We start from the raw sequence: 23,410 nt of genomic DNA, 5'->3' as shown, positions 1-23,410 counted from the left end.
GGTTGGGACATGGCCATTTATTATGATTGGCTATTTCTATGAAAATTAGTCAGAAAGTAATCCTTTTCGTTGGAAGAAAGTGCTTAAGATATTTCTATGAAAATTAGTTCCAGCATCTTTCTACATTCTTACGTTATTGATAACAAAATTTTTCTCAAATTAATTAACGAGGGTCTTTGGAATTAATGTGGCAGAAATGGTATTGGTATAATTGAAAGTGAATGCTCTTCCGTTTGGTTTCTAGATGATCCGCTTCCTGAGATGACCCACATCAATCTAATCCTATATTCTGAGATATATTAGCCCATTAGCATAGGCCCAATGTTAGAGATATATTAGCCCATTAACATAGGCCCAAGCCTAATTCTACTTTGTGTGCAAGTCAAGTCTCCTGCTTATACTAAAAGTCTATTAGTCTAGGGTTTAGTCTACTATATATACACATGTTATGATTTATTGTAACACAGGATTTGTACTACACTCTAATATATTATTAATGTAACCCTTTAGGGTTTCCTCCGTAGATGTAGGCCGTTAGGCTGAACTACGTAACTCTCGTGTGTTATTGTGTTTTATACTTTATGCTTTCGCTTCTGCATCTATACTAGCATATTCAACATGGTGTATCAATGCTAATATTTAACATGGTATCAGAGCCACCTTCTTAAGGCCATGGTTTTCTGTCCTTACGGTATATTTAAGAGCAATCTTTGTCTTCCTCGGTGTTTTTCTTCGCTGCGTTCATCTTCTTTGGCTTCCTACTACTGCCGTCAAAACTCTCCGGTATAGTCAAGCCACCGTTAGAAGTCGCATCAACACTATAAGACCATTGCCTTCCTCAAACTACCGTCACAGAGCCAAACTTCATTCAAGGGATCTTCTCAACCTTATCAAATCTCAAGATTTCATCAATCTTCCATCTTGAGTTTGAGAGGGGGTGTTAGAGATATATTAGCCCATTAGCATAGACCCAAGCCTAATTCTACTTTGTGTGCAAGTCAAGTCTCCTACTTATACTAAAAGTCTATTAGTCTAGGGTTTAGTCTACTATATATACACATGTTATGATTTATTGTAACACAGGATTTGTACTACACTCTAATATATTATTAATGTAACTCTTTAGAGTTTCCTCCGTGGATGTAGGCCGTTAGGCTGAACCACGTAACTCTCGTGTGTTATTGTGTTTTATACTTTATACTTTCGCTTCTGCATCTATACTAGCATATTCAACATGGTGTATCAATACTAATATTTAACATTCTCAATGAAACAAAGGATCCGAATCTCAGTACCTTTGGAAATGAGTTAGAGCATCTTCGTCAATTTTTCCAAATTTTTATATTGTTTAAAAAATAATATTAACATTTAGCTTTTAACTTTTCATTTTTTCAAATACACTTTCAATAAATTCCCTATCTCATTTAAATATTATTTTTTCATTCATTATTTATTTATTTTTTAACAACTATACATCTTTTAACATTTTCTTATACAACACATCATTATTATAATAGAAAAAATGTATTTGAAGAATGAATAGTGTGGGGATCATTCGGTTGATAGGCCCATAGGATTCAGAATCGGTTGAGGATTGTTGGGCCAGTGGCCCATCCGAGGTCGTGCACCCGTCCGAGGACGCCATGCTCCTCGGCGGTATGCGTCCGAGGACGATCGCGTCCGAAGACGACCAGGACGTGGTATCACCACGATCAGATCTCAGAAGTAGGTCATCTCAAGGGGTAGAGTAGCCGACTAAAGATGAAAGAGATAAGGCAAACAAATATCTGAAACTATAGCTGCCTCCGCATTAATGACCTCTCAACCAACTCTCTGGCCGCATTAATGTGGAGGTGATACCTGAGCAGTAGGGAAGCAGCCTTACAGCTGCCCATAGGAAGTTCCAGGAGGCGCCAGATGGGACAGAAAGAAATCCCCCGGACACAATCTACACGTGTTCGGTGAAGATGGATCGCGAAGGGGAGTATATAAACTAAAAGAGGAACATGAAGAAGGGGATCGAGAAAGAAAGGAGAACACACATAAAACTGAAGAGAAAGAAGGAAGAAGAGAGGGAGAGAGAGTATCACTAGGGACTTAAGAAAAGACGTTGATTATACCAACAAAAGAGAAGGAAAACATGGTATGGGCTTGAGAGAAAATCCTGGAGGTAGATACCACAGTTAATCTAGCTCTTTACACCCACGCTCTACAAATCATATTGTCTGGGCCTTTTACGTACGAACCCAATACTGTTTAGGTTCGTCACCAAAACGTGTCCTTACAAATAGTAACCTAGACTCGATGGACTACTGTTCTTTAGCTAAAAAAAATTCGTGTTTGTCGAAGCTATTGGAGCATCTACAGTGCACCTCATTCTCCAAATTTTAACTACTAGAGGCGGATGCCCAAACCGTTGGAGATGCTCTTACGCCTCCTGTTGTAACTTCTTTTCTTCAATCTGATAAGATGTAATGTTCTGTTTCTGCCTTGCTGTGCAAGCTGCTTTGTATGAGTCTTTATTTGGTTTAATTCCAGATCATTTCCCTTTCAAAAAAAAAAAAAAAAAAAAGGATTACCATGCACAAATCAGAACAGATATATAAATTCATGCTTGTAAAGGCACTTTACAATTTGTATGATTTTTTTATAAAGTATTTTTTGATTTAATACTTCCTTTCTTGATTTTTAATTTCGTGAGGCAAAATGGCCCTTTTCCACACTATGAATGAACTTTTAGATTTAATGGTGTCGATGAACTGCACGTTTTAGTAGATCTCACATTCATCATGTCATTGCCATATTATTATTCTTTTTCTTATATTTATTATTAGAGTTGATTATTATTGTTAGTCATCTTTGTCGGCAGGTGATAGTAGCTTTCAATGAGTTTTTTTTTTTTTTGCTAATAAGCTTTCGATTAGTTTTTGTTAACTAGCAAATGCAAAAGAATTTTAAAAATACATGTCAAAGTTGCACTAACAAGTTTTATGAGACTAATTAAGCATTAAGACTCAAATTTGTTCTCAATTGCAGAAATGTTCAAGGGATATTTCAAGGGAATGAATGGCAGAATCTCAAAAGATATGAACCCTAAATTAATCTAATTTTTAATTTACAGCTAAGTTCAATATATCAGATAATTGTAATTCACTCAGTATGTCTACCACATTATCTAAAGGAGGCCTTAAGTTTGAATTCATGGGAATGAGATTTTTGAGTGGAAATGCTACCTCACATTGTGTGTTTCAACTATTTTCCTGTAATAAGTAAAATAGGCGCATATTTTAGCAAACCAATTTCAGTTAGCTCAATTAATAAAGTCTTTGATGGTTGAATAAGGGATATGGGATTCAATCCCCACCTACAATAAAAACCGATTGGTATCTTGGTCTGATAATAAAAAGCTATGGACGCCGAAAATGAGATTGTTGGGCTAAGCCTCACAACTTATTTATAAGGTGGGTTTTAGGATTCCCTACTTTGGGTCGTTCTCGGCACAGAGACTCAAAGTAATATCCTCTCTCCCTCCCTGAATGACTGTTTTTTTTCTCTCTTTTTTCTGAACCCCTATTTCTCCCCTAGCTTCTCTTATTTATAGCTCTGAGTTAGTGGGGCATGATTACTGTCATCGTTAGTGTAATTGAAGGTCCAATATTATTTGTTGTAAGTAGATGTTTAGGTGAGAGTGGAATACAGCGATTATGGTTTTGGAACTTGGTTCCAACTCAGGTTAATATGCTCGATAGTGATGTTTCTTGAACTGCCGAGCATCCTATGGTACATCTGGACAAGGTTTCATTGTTTGTTCGGGAAATTTATGCCAAGCATCGATTAGGGGTCGAGGCTCAAAACTCGTAGTTCGTGAAGGTAGTTTCGAGCAGAATTTAAAGTAATGGGGTCGTGCCATTGGGCCTGAACCCAGGGCCCATTTGAGTCTTAGGACCTCGGTGCCGTACAAGAGATATTATCAAGAGTGGACGACATAAGTTAAAGCTCTCTAAAAAATAAAAAAATAAAACTTTTAAATACTAACTTCATATGATACACAATACGAGTTAATATATGAATTTCTTGTTAGCGGTTTACTGTTCTCACCCACTTATTTGTTAAGAAAAAAAAGCTTGAGATTAGCATCAATGAATATCATGTTTAATCCATGACTCCTTTTTTTTTTTTAATCAAGAATTTTTTTTATTTATTGAAGTGTTCTTCTCAACTTTTTAGTAAATGTTTTTTTTTTTAATTATTTTTATGAAACAAATTTTGATAATAGGTTTTAAATGAAAAGAACAAAATTACCTACACTAATAAAACGACACACACACACACATATATATAGTTTTGGGAACACACTTTTAGCCACACTATATATAAAACTTGAGATTGCAAGCTTATAGTGAAAATTTGTAATTTGGGATTAGATATTATACCAAAGAAAGTAAATATGTTAGACTTAAATTTTATTTGGTTGGACATGTGGGGCAAATGAGAACTGTGTTTTACAATATTGGACGAAATGCAATATTGTAAATTTCTTTTGGATGTTTGGTGTTAATTTTAAGAGGTAACATATATGATAAAAATTTTCAACTTTTGATATCTGATTTTATGATAATTTCTCTTTCCACTCAGGCCAAGACACTAATTGGTTTTTGTTATATGCAGGATTTGAACCACAAATCTTTTATTCGTTTACAAGAGACTTTACTAATTGAATTAAATAGAACTCACAACACTCATTCTATTTTGATATATTTACCTTCTTATTGTTTTCTTTTTAAAAATCTATTTCTATATTTACGTACAAGAAAGCATCCTTTAAAACCACCTAGATGGAACCAAAGTGTGATAAGCTTATTATGGTTGCCATTACAAGCATTTGCATTAGGAGTGCTAAAACTACCAAAATTCTATTTTAGCACTCCAAAAACAACAACAAAAAATGCTACTTCAAAGATGCTAAACCTAAAATTCGTTGCCTACTGCTAAGTAAAAGTTATATATCTGCCGATTCTTGGAGTTTCTTTATGAAATGATGTCAATTTTTAGGCACTGATGCTATTCGTAGGCATGTTTCTTAGTGCAACTGTAGATTTGCCAAGAAAATCTCAATGTCCTAATTTTATTGTTCTCAAAATTTAAATTATCATTTCCAAAACCTTTTTAATTAGGTTCAATTGAGTGGAGTGTACGTCTTTTTTTCCAAGAATCCTAGTGAAATCTCAATAGCATTGCAAAAGTGGCAAAAATAAAAAACAAATTCAGAAGTAGTATTTTCGAGTACGTCTAACAATCTCAATTGTAATAATCACAATTCGGGTCTTTTTGTTATTTTTAATCATTTTTTTTAATTTCCTCGCTTGTAAGTCACATTATTTCCATTCAAAAAAATGGTTAGGACACTCATGGAGGTGTGTTCCAGATACATAACATATGCTAGTATTCATGCTTCCTAGTTTTTTAAGCAGCAGGAGCCAAGTAATATATTACGGAAGTTGCTTGTGAAATATATATATCCATGTCTATCTTTATAGGCTTTGCCAAATAAATAAATTTTAATGGAAGTTTTTTTTTTTTTTTTAATGGAACCGTTGGTAGTTTTTTTTTTTTTTTAGGAACCGTGGGTGGGTAGCCTTTCTTTCTTGGAAACGTGCGGTATGGGCCTGGGAATAATCAATTCGGCAGCTTGACGTCACTCAACACGCGTGAATGATCAATAAAGTAGTGATGGCAGGTGGGGACATGGCCATTATGATTGGTACAGAGTGAATAATATAATCAAAAAGTAATCCTATACGTTGGAAGAAAGTGCTTGGCTATTTCTTTGAAAATTATTTTCAGCATCTTCCTACATTCTTACTTTATTGATAACAAATTTTCCCCCCAAATTAATTAAGGTGGGTCTCTAGGAAAAAGGGCCCCTTGCCACACTATGGATGAATTTTTTTTTTTTTTTAACAAAATATAAATTCTATTTTAATTTAATCTAAATGTATATATACTTAAAACTTTCTCTTTGCAAAACTGCACATCGTAGTAGATCCTTCATTGGCCATATCATTATTCTTTTTCTTATTTTTATTTTTATTTTACTTTTAATTATTTTTACAATATTGAATATATAAATATATTGATTTTATAAATTTATTTTATGTGGTTTTAATTTTACATTCAACTTCTTTAATTTTGATGTTATAATTAAATAATAAATCAATGAAAAAGACATTATCAATATATATTAATCTTGAGCAGTTTTAATTTTACACATAATTTTACTTTTACATGTTCATCTACTTTAATTTAAACATTTATAACTGAAAAATGAAATCAGTGAAGAATAAGAAAGACAAAGGCCGCGTTTGTTTCGGCTGGAAATGGATTTGTGAAAATATTTTACACCCTATCGTGTGTTTAGTTGTGCATGTGAAATCTGGTCAAACGGAAAACCATTGCATTGACTGTAAAATTCGACCCCAAGACCCATAAATTCATTTCAAGACTCATTTTACCTTCAAGCCATTTATGTAATTTTTCACTCACACACTCCTCACACGGTCTGAAATTCATCTCTAAGTTCACCTCAACTCCACCTCACGCACTAACGAAAGAGAGAATGAGCTCCACTCCACACTCCGACGCTAGTCCAAGGTCCACCCCACACTTTGACGTGTAGCGCCGCTGTGTTACCCTCCGTTCTGGTGAGAAGAGAGGAGAACACTTATAATGGAGCACGGAGAGAGCTGGAGCCACCGGAAGATAAATCGAACCACTGTGAGTTCATGACCCAGTGCACGACCCACCCTTAAGCCAATCAGACCGCCATAAGCAACCCAACCCTGAGCCGATTTGTCCACCGTGTGAGCAACCCACTCCTAGATCAAACCACCCAGTGAGCGACGCCACCTTTAGATCGACCCACTATGTCCATGTTGCTAGTACCGTCACCACCACCAAGTCACCCACGGACCAATCTCTCTCTCTCTCTCTCTCTCTCTCTCTCTCTCTATTGGTCTTGTGATTTTGATTTTTTTTGTTTTGATTTTTGTTTCTTTGTATTTATATATTTTGATTCTATGTAATAATATTTGTTTGGATCCTAGGAAAATGTAAGAAATATGATAAAAATGGGTTTTTTAGAGCATTTTCAAGAACACAACCAAATACTAAAAAATATTTTCCAAAGTATTTTTTGAAATGCAACCAAACACCTGAAAATATTTTTATTTTTAAAAAATATTTTTACCTGAAAATATTTTACACTCAAAAAATATTTTACATTGAGTTAAATGCAGCCAAAGACAAAAACAAAAAATCTATAAAAGATATTCATAGGTTTTGCTTAATTTTTCATATGAGAAAAGATACAACTTGACAACTGCCCTAAAAGTTTGTGCATCCATTGTCCTATTATTGACAAATTCATATGCATTCCTTGCAAAAATTTTCTTATCTTTTTATTTACAACACTAAACACTATGGATGAACTTTTGATTCGGTGGCGTTGGTGAATTGCACGTTGTGAAGGATCCCCACACGACCATAGCACCTTCCAGGAATGTCAATAATTCACAAAGATGCCTCGTTAATGAGGGCTATTGTAGTTCCCACCAACTGTTAAAGGTGAAAGAAACACCATATGACTATTAGGAAGAGGAATTCTTATAAAATACTCCCTCCGTCCTATTTTGTTTGTCCTCTATTCCATTTTAGGATGTCCCAAAATATTGTCCTGTTTCTAAAAATAAAAGTCAATAATTTACTAATGTTCCTATTATACCCCCCATTTTATTAATAATTCAAATTTTTGATAAATTTATTTAAGGGTAGTTTTGGAAACTTATACATTTTTAAAAAGTAGACAAGACAATAAATGATGTTCCCTTAAAAAGATTGACTTTTCAAACAGAACAAACAAAATGAGATGGAGGAAGTATTAAGTTTCAGGTTATAACTTCTCATTATCGGATGGTCTCTATATAATCTCATCAAAGTTTTGCGATAAAAAGGATGAATACAAAGATTGTAATCAAATGGATTATATTTACGTTATTAATTTATTACTCAAACCATTATTTCTTTGTGATAGCAATCAGCATCTTTTTTTTTTTAAACACCATTATTTCTTTGTGATAGCAATCAGCATATTTATTTTTTTTAAACCATCAAGTTATTCTCAGTTTGTTTTAATGAAGAATTTGTTTCAATAAAAAACTTTATGTGAAAATTGTTTTTTGAATTTTCTTATATTAGTAGTATAAAAATAAACTGGTCAAAGAAAAAGTGAAAAACTCTTTCTTAATTTATTTTATTTAGCTTAATATAAGATAGACTATTTTTCAAATTTTTTTTTTTTGGAAAACAACTCTTGTAAGCTAAATAAGAAAAACAATTTTATTTGACGCAAAATTAAATAAGAGAAGTTACGAGTTAGTTTTTAAATTCATTTTAAGGTCACTCCTAAACCTAAGAAAATAGGATATTTTTTCGTCAAAAAGTCTTTTTAGAAAATTGTTCAATTTTAAGAAAATGTTGATATCTTTAAAGGTTGATATCCAAACAAACAGGTAAAAGTTTAGATTATTATGTGAAAAAAATAAAAAATAAAAAATAATAAGAAAAAAGTGGGATAAGAAAAGAGAAAGATTTCGGGACCGTTGGGTAACATTGTTCTAGTAACGTTGTTTGTATTTTTTGAAAATATATGTGGATGAAAAAGTGTATGAAAATAAGTGTAATATTATTTAAAAACTGAAAAATGTTGCTTAAAATGTCATACCAAACAACCCCTTCACTTTTGACTAAGCTAGGTGTAAGACATTTTCCCTTTAAGCCTTTACTTTTGGCAAAGTGAAATTTATCCTGATTCATCTTTGTCGGTGAGTGGAAGTATTCAACCAATTGCATAGGCCTTGAAACAAAATTTGATTCTTTATTGAAAAGACCTTCAAAGAATAATTTCTTCCGACAAAATCTAGAGTCCGTTTGGTAGAGGAGTTTGAGTAATATTGTTTGGATGTTTTTGATATACGTGTGGATAAAAAAATGTGTTAAAATATGTGTAAGGTTGTTTAAAATGTGAAATTGTGTATTAGAACTTGCTCACCAAACAGGGCCCTAATATTCAAGGGTTTGAGTAGTAAAAATCTCAAAAATATGAACCCTTGTCTATCTTAGAGAGAGAAAGTCTTTAAAACGAACGGAATGGTGACACATATTGGTTCCCTATTGTCTTAAACATTGGATTCCCTAACCATAGTGGTGTTTTTTTATTTAATTTTTAATTTTGGCAAAGTGGAGTTGATTATGAGTAAGGGAGTCAATCTCTTACCAGAGGCTATATCGGTTTAACCAGTAAAACGATATATTTCGGTAACAGTTAATATTGATGTATCGTTTCGAGTTTACTGTTATTTTATATATATATATATTATAATAAAAATAAAAGGTTATTATAAAACATTACCTCAATTTAGAACAAATTATTCATGGTTTTAGATTCTAGACTTTAACATACTAAGAAAACAAATAATATTAATAAGTTAATTCAAATAAGTTATCATTCTACCCTTACAAAAATTCAAAAATTACAAAACTAAAAAAAAAAAAAAAAAAAGCTTATTTCTCTACCGGCCGAAACACTCGAAATCAATCAATACACAGCCGGTATTTAAACCGGTATGAAACATTGATGTTTTGGTACCGGTGCACATATTGGTACGGTACTGGACGATATGGTACGTTATCAATATGTCAAGAATTTTCAACCTTAACACGACATGTTTACTAAGTAGGTAGGGCTGACTGAATAATAGATGCAATTGCCTAAGTCCCCAAATAAAAGAAGGCCCTCACTTGAAAAAAAAAATTATATATATGTGTGTGTGTGTGTGTAATATTTATTTATATATTTTAATTACAAAAAAATATTTTAGTCATTTTATTGGTCAGTAAAATGCATTAAAAAAACTCCATTGTATCTTAAAATGTAGAAGATTAAATAGGAAAAAACAAAAATAGCCAAACTTCCGCTAACAAAATTAAATTTTAAGAGACAAATTCATTAACTCATTCTTAAAATATGTTAAAATCAAAATTAGTACTAAATAAATTTATTAATAATACAACATAATTAACTTGAAATATAGAGATTATAAATGTCTAAATCAAAAGAAAAAAATCTCTCATCTTTCTATCTCTCTACCTCCCTATCTATATTCTTTTTTTTTTTTTCTTCATTTTGATTCTTGATCATAAGCTAGTTATTCATTTTAAGTTATATTTTTTAATCTACTTTTTTTTTTTTTTTTGAGAAACATATTTTTTAATCAACTTGATTCTTGATCTTCTTCTATAAGCTCATTCATTCATTTTAAATTATATTTTTTAACCTACTTAATTGACGGGACAAGGACAACACACTGAGTTTGCTTTTTTTTATTTATTTTTTTTTTTACAGTATTTTTTCAAGATTTTTAGCCAAAGACATTGAGTTTGCTCTTACACTTGCACAATCTGCTCACACTCCACTCGACAGCACTAATGCCGCTGAACAGTGACAACGCACACTGCACAAAGCTTGACACATGATAAAATGACAGGACTTAGCACTGCACAGCTACAGTGCAGTTGTTGAGTATATAATCTAAAAAAGTGGAAAACAATTTTAGACCCCCACCAACACAGCTACAAACTCCCTAATCCACCCACACGGACCAAACCCAATGTTACCTAACTGGAACCCACCAAGACTTTACTATGGACAAAATGAATTTGATTTATGATTATACTTTGTCGGCCACTGTAATTATTTTGCTTATCAGCAGAAAGGTGAATTTACGCGTCGTGGTGGATCCCGCACGCTCATTGCGCCTTCCGCTGTTACAAAAGTGAATCAAACAATATCTTTCTATAAAATTTTTTTTTTTTTTTTGAGTCACTTTCGATAAAAAATTAACTCTAATGGAAGTTGCTTTGTTAAATCTGTTTATGAAAAGTCAAAGACTTTACCTTAGTCCAAGTGTAAAAGCATTTCTCCCTTTGATTATTGGTTATGTTTGGTTTACTTTTGACGAAGTGAATTTGATTATGATTTAGCTTTTGATAAAGCAATTTTATAGCCTGTGGTGCTGGATTTTAGGCCTAAAGAAGCAAGGCTTATGGACTACGACATTACGGTGTAATAAATACAAAAAATAACACTATGTGAGTATTTCGTGTAAAATTTTTTGTTTATCTTAAAATTTTATTTATTTATTTTACATTCTCACTTTATTATTTATTTTACATTATATTTTATTAATATCTATATATATTTTAATTTTTTATTAAAATTTTTAATTATTTATTTTTCTTTACACATAACAATCATAGTTGTTAGAACATGAATCGTATCGTGAATCTATTTTTTATTTTTTTGTATCGTATATCGTATCTTATTATGTATCGTAAGATACATAAACACCTAATAAAATTTAAGAAAAATATTATAGATATACATATTTAAAGAGTATATATTAATTATAAATTTTAAATATATTCAACTAATAACTAGTTTATTCATCATTTATGTAATAATATTTGACAAACTAACTAAATAAGTCAAACTAGCATATGTTTATAATATATACATTCAAATTGCTTAAATTCAAAAGTGATAATATGTTACAAAGACCCAAAAATAATAATTAATTTTTATCATATTCATCGTATTGCCTAATCAATCATATCTAAGTCAATACTATTATCATGTTTATCATTTTGAAAACTTATTTCTTCACTAAAATTTTCTTCATTGTCATTAACATTTACTATCTCTTCCTATTCTTTTCATTTTAATATATTTTAAAAAAATTCTTCTTGGCATTCTAATTTCTTGGACTTATAACAATAATGACAAAAATAAAATAAAAAATATTGTTGATTAATATATTATTCATAGTATGGACAATTAATTTATAAATATTAAAGTGAAGTATAAGTGTGTACTATGTAGTCCAAATTTTGTAAGAGAAAGAGATGAAAAAAAAACTTATGAATATGTTATTTTTTTAGGCTAAATTAAATAACCTAATAATTTGTGTTAAAAACAAATTTAACAACTAGTTAAATTCAAATAAAAGTACAAATTTTAACAAAAAATTCAAATTTTAACAAAAAATTCTTATTTTAAAGCATTTGTTTATGTATCATATGATACGTATGATTTTACAATACAATACACACACTATGTCATATGTTCATGAACACTTATGATTGCAATTTAGGTAGAAAACCAAGTGAAAATGGTTTGTAAAATGACAGATATATAATGAATAATGCTACATACATAAACAATCTTACAACATCATTATAGATTGTTGATTCTCATATGAGCCAACTACTAATATAACAATTTTACTAATTATATTAACCATTCACCACATTACATTTTTGCAAAATATATATATATATATATATAAAATAAATTTTGTAACATGATAGCTCAGAGCATCTCCAATATCTCTATTTTTTAGAGAAAAAATATTACTGTTCATATTCCAAGAGTTCTTTAAACACGACTTTTCTAAATTTATTTTGAAGTTGCTACGGTAAGGCAGAAAACAGCTTGTGGTGTAAAAGTCCTTCTTGGCAGACTGAGAGATAGTGGCTCTTTTTCTGAGTTCATGGTTGCACATGGGACAATCTATCCGTCTGCTTGACTCCACCTAACCCCATGAATGATCAATAAAGTAGTGATGGCAGGTGGGCACATGGCCATTAATTATGATTGGCTATTTCTATGAAAATTAATCAAAAAGTAATCCCATTCGTTGGAAGAAAGTGCTTAGCTATTCCTATGAAAATTATTTTCAGCATCTTTCTACAAGAGGGTCTCTAGGTGAAAAAAAGTAACGAGGGTCTCTTGGAATTAATGTGGCAGAAATGGTATAATTGAATGTGAATGCTCTTTCGTTTCGTTTCTAAGGCTGTGTTTGGATGGGTGAAATATAGAGAGGATGGAAAATATAAGAGGGAAAATGGGATGGAAAACTCAGTTTTCCACTGTTTGGAAATGGGAAGAAAATAGAGAGAGTGAAAAACTAGGGAGAAAATTTTCTCCTTGGGCCCACAAATTTTGGGAGGAAAAGCAAGGGGGGAAAACTGCCTTAGTGCAGTTTTACGGTAATGCCCTCCCTTCTTCCTTTTTTTTTTTTTTTTTTTTTTCCCGTGACCTGGAAACGTTCTTCTTCTTCCCTTTTTTTTTTTTGACCTGAAACGTTCTTCCTTTTTTTTTTTTTTTTTTTTTTTTTGTGACCTGAAACGTTCTCCTTTTTTTTTTTTTTTTTTTTTTTTTTTTTTTTTTTTTTTTTCACGTGACCTGAACATTTTTTTTTTCAACGTGACCTGAACGTTTTTTTTTTTTTTTTTTCAAATATGACCTGATCTAATTTTTACATTATAATAAGAAAAATAATAATATAAATTTATATATGTGATGTGATAAATTTAATATTATGTAATAAGTATAAATAAATTTATTTCTTACATATTATACAACAAGAGTATAATAGTCAATTTATATAAATTACATTTTTCATCATTTCCTTTTTCTCTCCAACCAAATAAAAGAGTTTTTCAACCTCCCACTTTTCCACCCCTCCAACCAAACATACAAGAGGGAAAACTAAATATTTTCCATCCTCCCACTTTTCTATTCTCCTATAATTTTCCATCCTCCCAGTTTTCCACTCCTCCATCCAAACAGACCCTAAGTGATCCGCTTCATGAGATGATCCCATCAATCTATTCCTATATTTTCAATGGAACGAAGGATATGTAGCCAATTGGACGGGTGAGGTGTCAAAATAATTACCCATTGGATTAAATGGAAGGCCATGATTTGTCCTATTGGACAATACCCGAGGTATTGCACGGGATGTGAATCCACCCTACAGTGATAATGCACACTGCACAGTGATAATGCACACTGCACAAAGCTTGGTACTTGATAAAATGACAGGACTTAGCACTGCACAGGCAGTGCAGTTGTTGAGTATATAATATTTTAAAATCTAAAAAAGTGGAAAACAATTTTAGGCCCCCACCACCACAGCTACCCCTAAATCCACCCACACGGGCCACAGGCTCACACCCAATGTATACCCACTCAAATTAATATATATATATATTTTTTATGCAAGATTTTACTTTATCAATTATTATTAACTATTATACCAATTAATAATTTGATGTATATTATATTAATTTATTTATATTTTAGTAATATTAATTTATTAAATTATGTAATAAATAAAAATAAAAAATAGATTTTAAATAAAAATAATTATTTAATTACTATTTAAATATAAAAAAGATTTTACTTAAAATTTTTATCTAAGGCCTTCAAAGTTATTGAGCCGGCCCTGTAAACAGGTTGACCTAACACGACACGTTTAATCAGTTTAATTAACAAGTTATTTGTATGGTCATATAAATGTCAATACAAATGACTCATTTATAATAACTTATTTGATTAATAAGTCATATTTGATCTGAATAACCTATTATTAATTTCCATATATTTAAAATTAAAATACAATTACAACCATAAATTAAGCAATAGTAACAAAAATTAATACCTTTATAAGCTAAATGGATCAAACAGGTCAAATAGGTTTGCATTTTGAACCCAAACATGACCCATTTATTAAATAGGTCAACTGTGTTGACCTGAATATGTCCTGAACCTATTTAGCCTCAACCCATGACATGTTTATAAATGAGTTAGTCATGTCGGATTCATAAGTCGTGTCAAATTTTGCCATCCCTAAGGATAGGATATAAACCCATGTTTTACATTATTCAATAAGAGATTTCCACATTAAATTTTTGCTTAAAACTTAATATATCTTACCACACCTAATAACATCTCAATAAACTTCCAAGTCCTAATTTGGTTAGATTTTCAGATGAGTATTACAGTTGATTCATGAGTGTGGTTGTATTTATTTTTTAATATGTGATAAGATGATATAGCATGTCGGAATTAAAGAGTGTAAAAATTAGATTTTATACCACATCTTTGTAGAATTTAAACTCTTTAAAAATACATGTAGGAGTTGCACTAACAAGTTTCAAGAGACTTGGGACATCTAAAACCATTAAGGCCCAAATTTGCTCTCCTTTGCAATGATGTTCAAGGGATATGTCATTGACATTGTGAAGAACTTTCGAGGGAGTGAGTGGCAGAAGCTGAAAATATATGAACCCTAGATCAATCTAATTGTTTATTTTAAGATTTAAGTTGAATATCAGATAATTGTAGTTCACGCAGTATCTCTACCAATTTTCTAAAAGGAGCCCTTTAAGGTTGAATTCATGGGAATGAGATTTTTGAGTGGAAATGCTACCATGGCCTCAACTTGTGTGTTTAGTTTTTCCATTAAATCCTTGTAAACACTACCGGTATATTATACATGATATGAGTTAATTTATGAATTTCTTGTAAGGGGTTTACTGTTTACAGTCCACATCCACTTATTTATTAAGATAAAAAAAAAAAAAAAAAAAAAAAAGCTTCGGATTAGCATCAATAAACATCGTGCTTAATCCATGACTCTTTTGTTTTTATCAAGATTTTTTTTTTAATTGAAGCGTTCTTATCGACTTTTTAGTAAAAGTTATTATTAAAAAAAATAATTTCATGAAACCATTTTTGATAATAGGTTATAATGATAAGAACAGAATTACCTAAGTTGATAAGACGAGGTATCATTATTTATTTATTTTATTTTTATTATTATTATTATTTTGAGAACACACTTTCATAATTTTTAATTAGATATTATATCGAAGAAAGTATATATAGTAGACTCAAATTTTATTTGGTTGGACATTAGGGGCAAATGAGAAGTGTGTTTTACAATATTGGACGCAGTGTAGTGTTAGAAATTTTTTGGGATGGTTAATGTTAATTTCAAGATGTAACATTTTCGGCACAACCCAAAGCAACACTCATTCTATTTTTCTTCTTTCTTTTCCTTTTTTTTTTTTTTTTTCTTTTTTATTTTATTTTATTTATTTTTTTAAGATACGATAGAATTTCAAACTATAGCATCTAATTTATGATCATTTCTCTTTCCTATTAAGTCAAGACACTAATTTCTACATTTAAATCACACATCTCTTATTTATTTATAAGAGACTTTACTAGTTGAGTTAACTGAAACATACAACATTCATTCTATTTTGGTTCTATATTTACCTCTTTTTTCTTTTTTAAAATCTAGTTTTATATTTACATAGCAATATAAGAAGGCATCCATTAAAATCACCTAGATGGAGCCAAAGTGTGATAAGCTTATTATGATTGCCATTACAAGCATTAGCATTAGAAGTGCTAAAACTTCAAAAAATCTATTTTAGCATTCCAAACAACAACAAAAAATAATAATAATAATAATAAAAAATAACAACAACCATAACAACAACAAAAATGCATGCTTGTCATGGCACTTTGAGATTTGATTTTTTTTTTTAATTCTTTGTTTTTATGCATTTCAACTTTTTTAGTACACTTAATTATTGAACAATTTTTTATCCAAAAAAAAAAAAATTATTGAACAATTTAAGATTTCAAGAGATTTTGATCGGATTGCAAGGTCTCCATACTTAGAAGCCTACACTTAGAAAGGCAAAAACAATCGATCTGCATTCTTTTTTTTTTTTAAGTGATCAAATCAAATGGAGGCATGCAGTAAAATTAACATATTGGGTATTCTTCTATTCTACTTGTGATCTACTATATAGTAGAAAAATCTTCTTTTACCAAACCTATTGTCATGAACTTTGGGAATACTTTTTTTTTAATGAATAACTTTGGATTCTCGAACCATAGACCATAGTGGCATTTTTCATGTAATTTTTACTTTTGGCAAAGTGTAGTTGATTATTATTAGTCATCTTTTGTCGGCAGGTGATAGTAGCTTAAGAAAAAAGAAATGTCAGAGTTGTACTAACAAGTTTTAGGAGATTTGTTGGACGTCTAAAAGCATTAAGGCCCAAATTTGTTCTCAATTGCGAAGAGTCCTTATTTAAAAATTCCTATTAGATGAATGAACATAGTTATAAGAGAGCACAATTCAGCAAATAGGAAAAAATATTTTGCAAATTGACTGAATAGTGACTTAGTAAGTGCAATAGCATTTGGTGAGCCTAAAAAAAAAAGGAAAGTAATTTAGCACACAAAAATAACTCTACCTTAAAATAACTAGCACAAATCTTTGCTTATATAGATATAATAACTAGACCGTACGTTGAGCAAAATAAACTTTGATCAGAAGTGGGTGGTGTCGAGGGTTAACAGAGGTGGTGGCTTAGTGTTATTTTGGAAGAATTCTGTAAACCTTACTGTAGTAGATTCACATAGGTATTACATTGACACTATTATCAATGGAAATTCTGAGAATGAGTGGAGATTTACTGGCTTTTATGGGGAACCTGAGACCTCAAGGAGAATTGAAGCATGGAACAAATTGAGGTCTTTAAATTCAAGGCAGAATAGACCTTGGCTCTGTGCAGGGGATTTTAATGAAATTATCCGGCATGATGAGAAGTTGGGTGGACCTAGGAGGGAGCATAATCAAATGCAGTTATTTAGAGATGTGATTGATGAGTGTGGCTTCATGGACTTGGGTTTTGTAGGTTCAAAATTTACATGGGCAAGACATTTTGATGATGGACACTCTGTTAGACTAAGACTAGATAGGTGCCTGGCTACTAATTCCTGGTTTCACAAATTTCCGGGAACTAGAGTCCATCACCTTCAATCTATGTCATCGGATCATTCTGCACTTTGGGTAAATTTATTGGGTTTGGAAGAGCCGAGTAGGAAGAAGTGCTTCAGGTTTGAGGAAATGTGGTTGTCTGAGCCCTCTTGTGGTGAAACTATTGAAGAAACTTGGAATAATACTTGTGATCCGAATCCAGGCCTAGCTATCTTGAAAAAGGTGGCTCAATGTGAACAGGACTTAACTCGGTGGAGTAAGCATAACTTTGGTCATGTGAGAAGGGAATTAGCAGAGAAGAAGAAATTGCTTGTGGTGGCTGAAAATGAAGCAATAGTCAGTGGGGACAACTCTCGGGTTAGGGGTCTCAAGGCTGAAATCAATATCCTTCTAGATAGAGAAGCTAGAATGTGGTGCCAAAGGTCACGAGTCTTATGGCTTAGTAAAGGTGATAGCAATACAGCTTTTTTCCATAGCAAGGCAACAAAGAGGCTCAGGAAGAATGTAATCAGGGGGATTAAAAATGCTAGAGGTGAGTGGTTATCCGAGAGGGAGGAAATGGGGTTGGAGTTGACGACCTACTACGAAGAGCTTTTCTCCTCTTCACAGCCGAGCCTTACTGAGGAGGCTTTTGAGAAAATCCCTTGCTTGGTGACGGAAGAGATGAATGCAGACTTGGTGCGTGATTTTTCAGAATTGGAAGTGTGGGAAGCTTTAAATCAAATGGCACCTTTAAAGGCTCCGGGTCCGGATGGAATGCCTCCACTCTTCTATCAGCATTTTTGGGAGCTTATGAAGCTTGATGTAACCAATGCCATCCTCTCTTGGTTAAATACAGGTACTTTACCCGACCCTATAAACCATACTCTTATTACTCTTGTGCCAAAAGTTGATAACCCTGAATTTGTAACGGAGTTTCGACCTATTAGTCTATGCAATGTTCTCTACAAAATATATTCCAAGGTCCTAGCTAATAGACTAAAGAAATTCCTTCCATCCCTAATCACTGAACACCAATCTGCTTTTGCTAAAGATCGCCTAATCTCAGATAATATTATGGTTGCCTTTGAAACCCTCCATCATATGAAGCATCATAGCTCGGGTAGACATGGTTTTATGGCCTTAAAACTAGATATGAGTAAGGCTTATGATAGGGTTGAATGGGTTTATTTGGAGAAACTTATGGAGAGAATGGGATTTTGCTCTAGGTGGATTGCTCTTGTTATGAGTTGTGTTAGAACGGTGACATACTCCATTATGGTTAATGGTGAACCCATGGGAATGATTCATCCCAAACGAGGTATAAGGCAAGGGGATCCACTCTCCTCGTTCCTTTTCCTCCTTTGCTCTGAAGGTCTACATGCTCTCATTAAACACTCGGCGAGAATTGGTGATCTCAAAGGTTTTTCCTTATGCAAGAGAGGCCCGAAATTAACCCATTTGTTTTTTGCAGACGATAGCTTGCTTTTTTGCAGGGCAACCTATGAGGATTGTAATAATATTTTGAAGTTGCTTGCTGAATATGAGTCATTGTCGGGGCAAAAGATCAACAAAGACAAGACTGCAATTTTCTTTAGCAAGTCTACATCGGAAGAAGCAAAAGCAAATATCAAGAATCTTCTCCAACTTCAAGAAGTTAAATCCTACGAGAAGTATTTAGGGCTGCCATCTTTTGTGGGTAGGGGAAAAAAGGCGAGTTTTGATTATATAAAAGAAAAGGTATGGAGGAAGCTTCAAGGATGGGAGAGCAAGTTGTTATCACAAGCCGGTAGAGAGGTACTCATTAAATCTGTAATTCAAGCTATTCCTTCCTATGCAATGGGTTGTTTCAAACTCCCCATTGGACTTTGTGAGGATATTGAGGCTATGATAAGAAGATATTGGTGGGGCCAAAGGGGGGATCGTAGGAAAATTCATTGGCTTCGTTGGAGTGAATTAACAAAATCTAAGATGGTAGGAGGAATGGGCTTCCGTGACTTGGCTCACTTCAATGATGCTCTCCTAGCTAAGCAAGCGTGGCGTCTTATCCACAATAAGGACTCTCTCTTCTACAAGGTGTTTAAGGCGAAGTTTTTTCCTTATGGCTCTCTAATTGATGCAAAAGAATCTTCTTCTGGATCGTATGCTTGGAGAAGCATCTTGAGGGGTCGTGACGTGATCTTAGAAGGAGCTTGTTGGAGGGTAGGCAATGGGAAATCTATCAAAATCTGGCAACATTATTGGCTGCCACGAAAACACCCAACTTTGGTCGCATCTCCGATGGTGGAATCTATGGAAGAAGTTACTGTGGATTGTTTGATAGATGAAGGGACACGCACATGGAATGCTGATATGGTGGATGGAATGTTTGCATCGGAAGAAGCAGAAGAAATTAAGAACATTCCATTGGCCCGGGTAGCTACTGAAGACTCATTGTTTTGGCCACTAGCACAGGACGGTAAGTTCAATTGCAAGCTGGGGTACCGATTCTTAAAGGAAGCAGAGGATGGTTCTCACAGGGAGGCTCGGCCTGATCATGAAATAGGCCTATGGAAGAAAATCTGGGCTCTGGCATGTCCGAATAAGGTGAAGAATCTAGTTTGGAGAGCTTGCCGTGACTCACTTCCATCTAAGAGCAATCTTCTGCGTAGAACTGTTATCACGGATCAGACCTGTGACCGTTGTCGAGGTGAAGCGGAAGACATGATTCATGCAGTATGGACTTGCAAAAACCTGGATTGTGTGTGGGATAAGGATACCGCATGGAGTTTTCGGAACCAGACTTCTTTTTCCAGCTTCAGTGAATTGATGGCTTGGGTATTTGAGCATCAACGGAAGCCAGCTCTCTTTGCTTTCACTGTGTGGTCCATCTGGACTCAAAGGAACCAGATGCGCTCTCAACAACCATGTTGCTCCCTGAACTTTCTTTCTCAATTTGCAGCTGAGAGATATTCAGAATACCAAGCTATCTTACCGCCATCTTCACCTAGTAGACCACGCATGAGGACACGTTGGAAGCCACCTCCATTGGACGTCTTCAAAATTAATTTTGATGGAGCCGTTTTTGCCGAAGAAAATTGTTCAGGGGTGGGAGCTATTATTCGTAACAGAGAAGGCTTGGTGCTAGCAGCCATGTCAGAAAAAATTCCCCAGCTCCTACAGCCGATTGAAATTGAGGCCAGGGCAGCCACAAGGGCGCTTGAGTTTGCTAGGGAGGTGGGCATCTCAGCAGCTGTCCTTGAGGGAGATTCTTTGCTGGTGATTAAGGCGTTAGAAACCAAGGATGTTGGACTTGCTCCATTTGGTCTTTTGATTCAGGATGCTTACAGTTTTATTCCAGCTTTTTCTTTATTGTCTTACTCTCATACAAAGAGAGAGGGCAACCTAGTAGCGCATGATTTGGCGAAGTTAGCTGTTACTATCCCAAATTGTGTAGTATGGATGGAAGATGTTCCATCGGAAGTTGTTGATTCTTATCAGGCTGATTTGGCCGGGATTTCTTAATAAAAGTTCGTAGCATTCATTCTCAAAAAAAAAAAAAAAATTTAACAATTTAGTCTTTTCAATTTTTCGGACAAAATTGTAAGCATTAATAGAACTGGAAAGAAAAGGTACTTGACATTGAAATATTAAGATTGCAAAGTGTAATTCTTAAAAATATATCTATCCTTAAAAGATGTAACGAGCCACTAAGAATACCTCCGAATCTGAAGTGGAAGTTGAGGACATCTATTTTGACTGAGCTTCTGGAATCCTTCGAGAATTTTAATGCTTCAAGACATCCTTAGGAGAAATTAAGCTTGATTTATGAAAAATTGCTTCCAACTTTCCGCAAGTCTTAGTAAATATTAAGAAATCTAAAGTTATTCCACCCATGCTTGGTAGATCATTGATATGCTTCCATCATCTAGAAATTTGAGTGGGTTAAGGTATGTATGTGGCTGTACTTCAAAGACATAGTCCTTACTCCAAGAATTCTTAAGCTTGTAATCCTTCATCACCCATATTTCCTGATGATTAGAGTCAGGCTTATTACTTAAATAGAGAAAATCTCTTAACACTCCTAAGTACATCTTTTCTAACTGAGGAGGTGGAGGGAAACTTTCAAAATTTTCATTCTTTAGATCAAAGCAACATATATATTCAGAACTATTATCATCGCCAACAATCCAATGAAGCGCTCCGTTGAGAGGAACACCAAATCAGTGATCATGAAGGGGGAAAGGGGCATGTCCTATGCTTCGCCACACCCTAGTTCCTAGTGTGTGAACCATACCAATGGGACCAACCATTGTCTTAACAATTTGTAATATCTTGTACTGATTAGTGTTGGAGCTAAAGTCAAACGCATAGACTTCTTCGACTTTAACTGTTGGTTTTAAAACTGCAACGCTTTCTCCTGTGATTGGATTGCAAACGTAAAGCTAGTTACCCCAATAAAAAGAGTTAAAGAAACAAATCAATCCGTTACAAGAACCAACTATTTGGGTGGAAGATAAAACCGTCTTAGGGAGTTGAAGCTTAACAAAATTGCATCGTCCCAAGGCACTACTGACATCAACAAGGTGCACATTCGGTTTGTGACAATCTCTCTTGAGGAATAGGCTAGTAGTGGGTGCCCTAGCAAGGTAGAGGTTGCAAAATATGGAGATGTGAGCATGTTTTGTCAAGTTTTAGAAACGCACATAAAATGAACGGTAGACTTAAGAGGAGTCTTGAAAGTATATCTGTGATGATATTAGATGATAACTTTGACATAGCCTTCCAAGTTTCTGCTAACCTTGACATAGTCCTCTGGATTGCGCCCCTAGTTCTGTACCTCCTCTACATGTGATGGAGCTACATTTTTTTGATTTATTTATTTTAATTGAGAATCGAATATGTTTTCAGGGTGTTGTACAAATAGCACCCCAAGACTCAAATCAATAACAACAAATAGTTTTTTTCCTCTCACACAAGGTGAGTTTTCTCTCTCACGAAAGGTGAGCTTTTCCTTACTCCACTGCCTGAGTCAGTACGCGGGGTAGATTTCTCTTCGAAGATTATTTTTTTGTGTGGGTGGAAGGGTCCATATGGATTCCGAATTCATTGAACTACTGCAACGGATCAAACTAACAACAGAGGAAGGTGAAATCATCAAGGTCAGACCCAACCAAAGGGAAAAAAATCATTGAGGAATGTTCACTTAGCCTCTTTGGGAGATTCCTAACTACAAAACCGATCAACTGGAGAGCGGCAAAAAATCTATTGCATAATACTTGGAAGTTTGGTTCGGACCTAAGGATTATTGATGTTGGCGAAGATCTTGTCCAATTCAAGTTTACTATGGAAAGCCAAGTGCAGTGGGTGGTAAATAATAGGCCATGGAGTTTCGATAACTCGCTTCTATTACTAAGGCGATGGGAGTGAGGAATGACGGCGAACAAGGTTACTTTCAACTGCCCTCTGTGGGTGTAGGTGTGGGGACTGCCTTTTGATCTTTTCAGTGAGGAAGTAGGGCAAGAGAGTGGTAGGGGTCTGGGAAGGGTAGTGGAAGTAGACTGGAAGGGTTCAAACTCCGATCAAGCTCAGTTCCTTCTAATTCCCATTGAAATCCCCCTGGATAAGCCACTTCGACGTGGTAGTCAAATTATGAACCCCGAGGGAGACGTGTTGTGGGTGCC

The 23,410-nt window shown here is 33.6% G+C and overlaps 1 protein-coding gene across 1 annotated transcript in view; it reads right to left on the bottom strand.

Annotated features, from left to right (window-relative positions):
• Positions 1 to 23,410, bottom strand: part of LOC115984375 (putative disease resistance RPP13-like protein 1) — a 149,333-nt gene that overhangs the window by 56,070 nt on the left and 69,853 nt on the right. The gene's annotated exons all lie outside the window — the stretch shown is intronic.

The sequence above is a fragment of the Quercus lobata genome, chromosome 4, assembly GCF_001633185.2.
Source record: "Quercus lobata isolate SW786 chromosome 4, ValleyOak3.0 Primary Assembly, whole genome shotgun sequence".
Classification (NCBI taxonomy): domain Eukaryota; kingdom Viridiplantae; phylum Streptophyta; class Magnoliopsida; order Fagales; family Fagaceae; genus Quercus; species Quercus lobata.
Note: the sequence above shows the minus strand (reverse complement) of the source record. Positions and strands in the feature narration are given on the sequence as shown.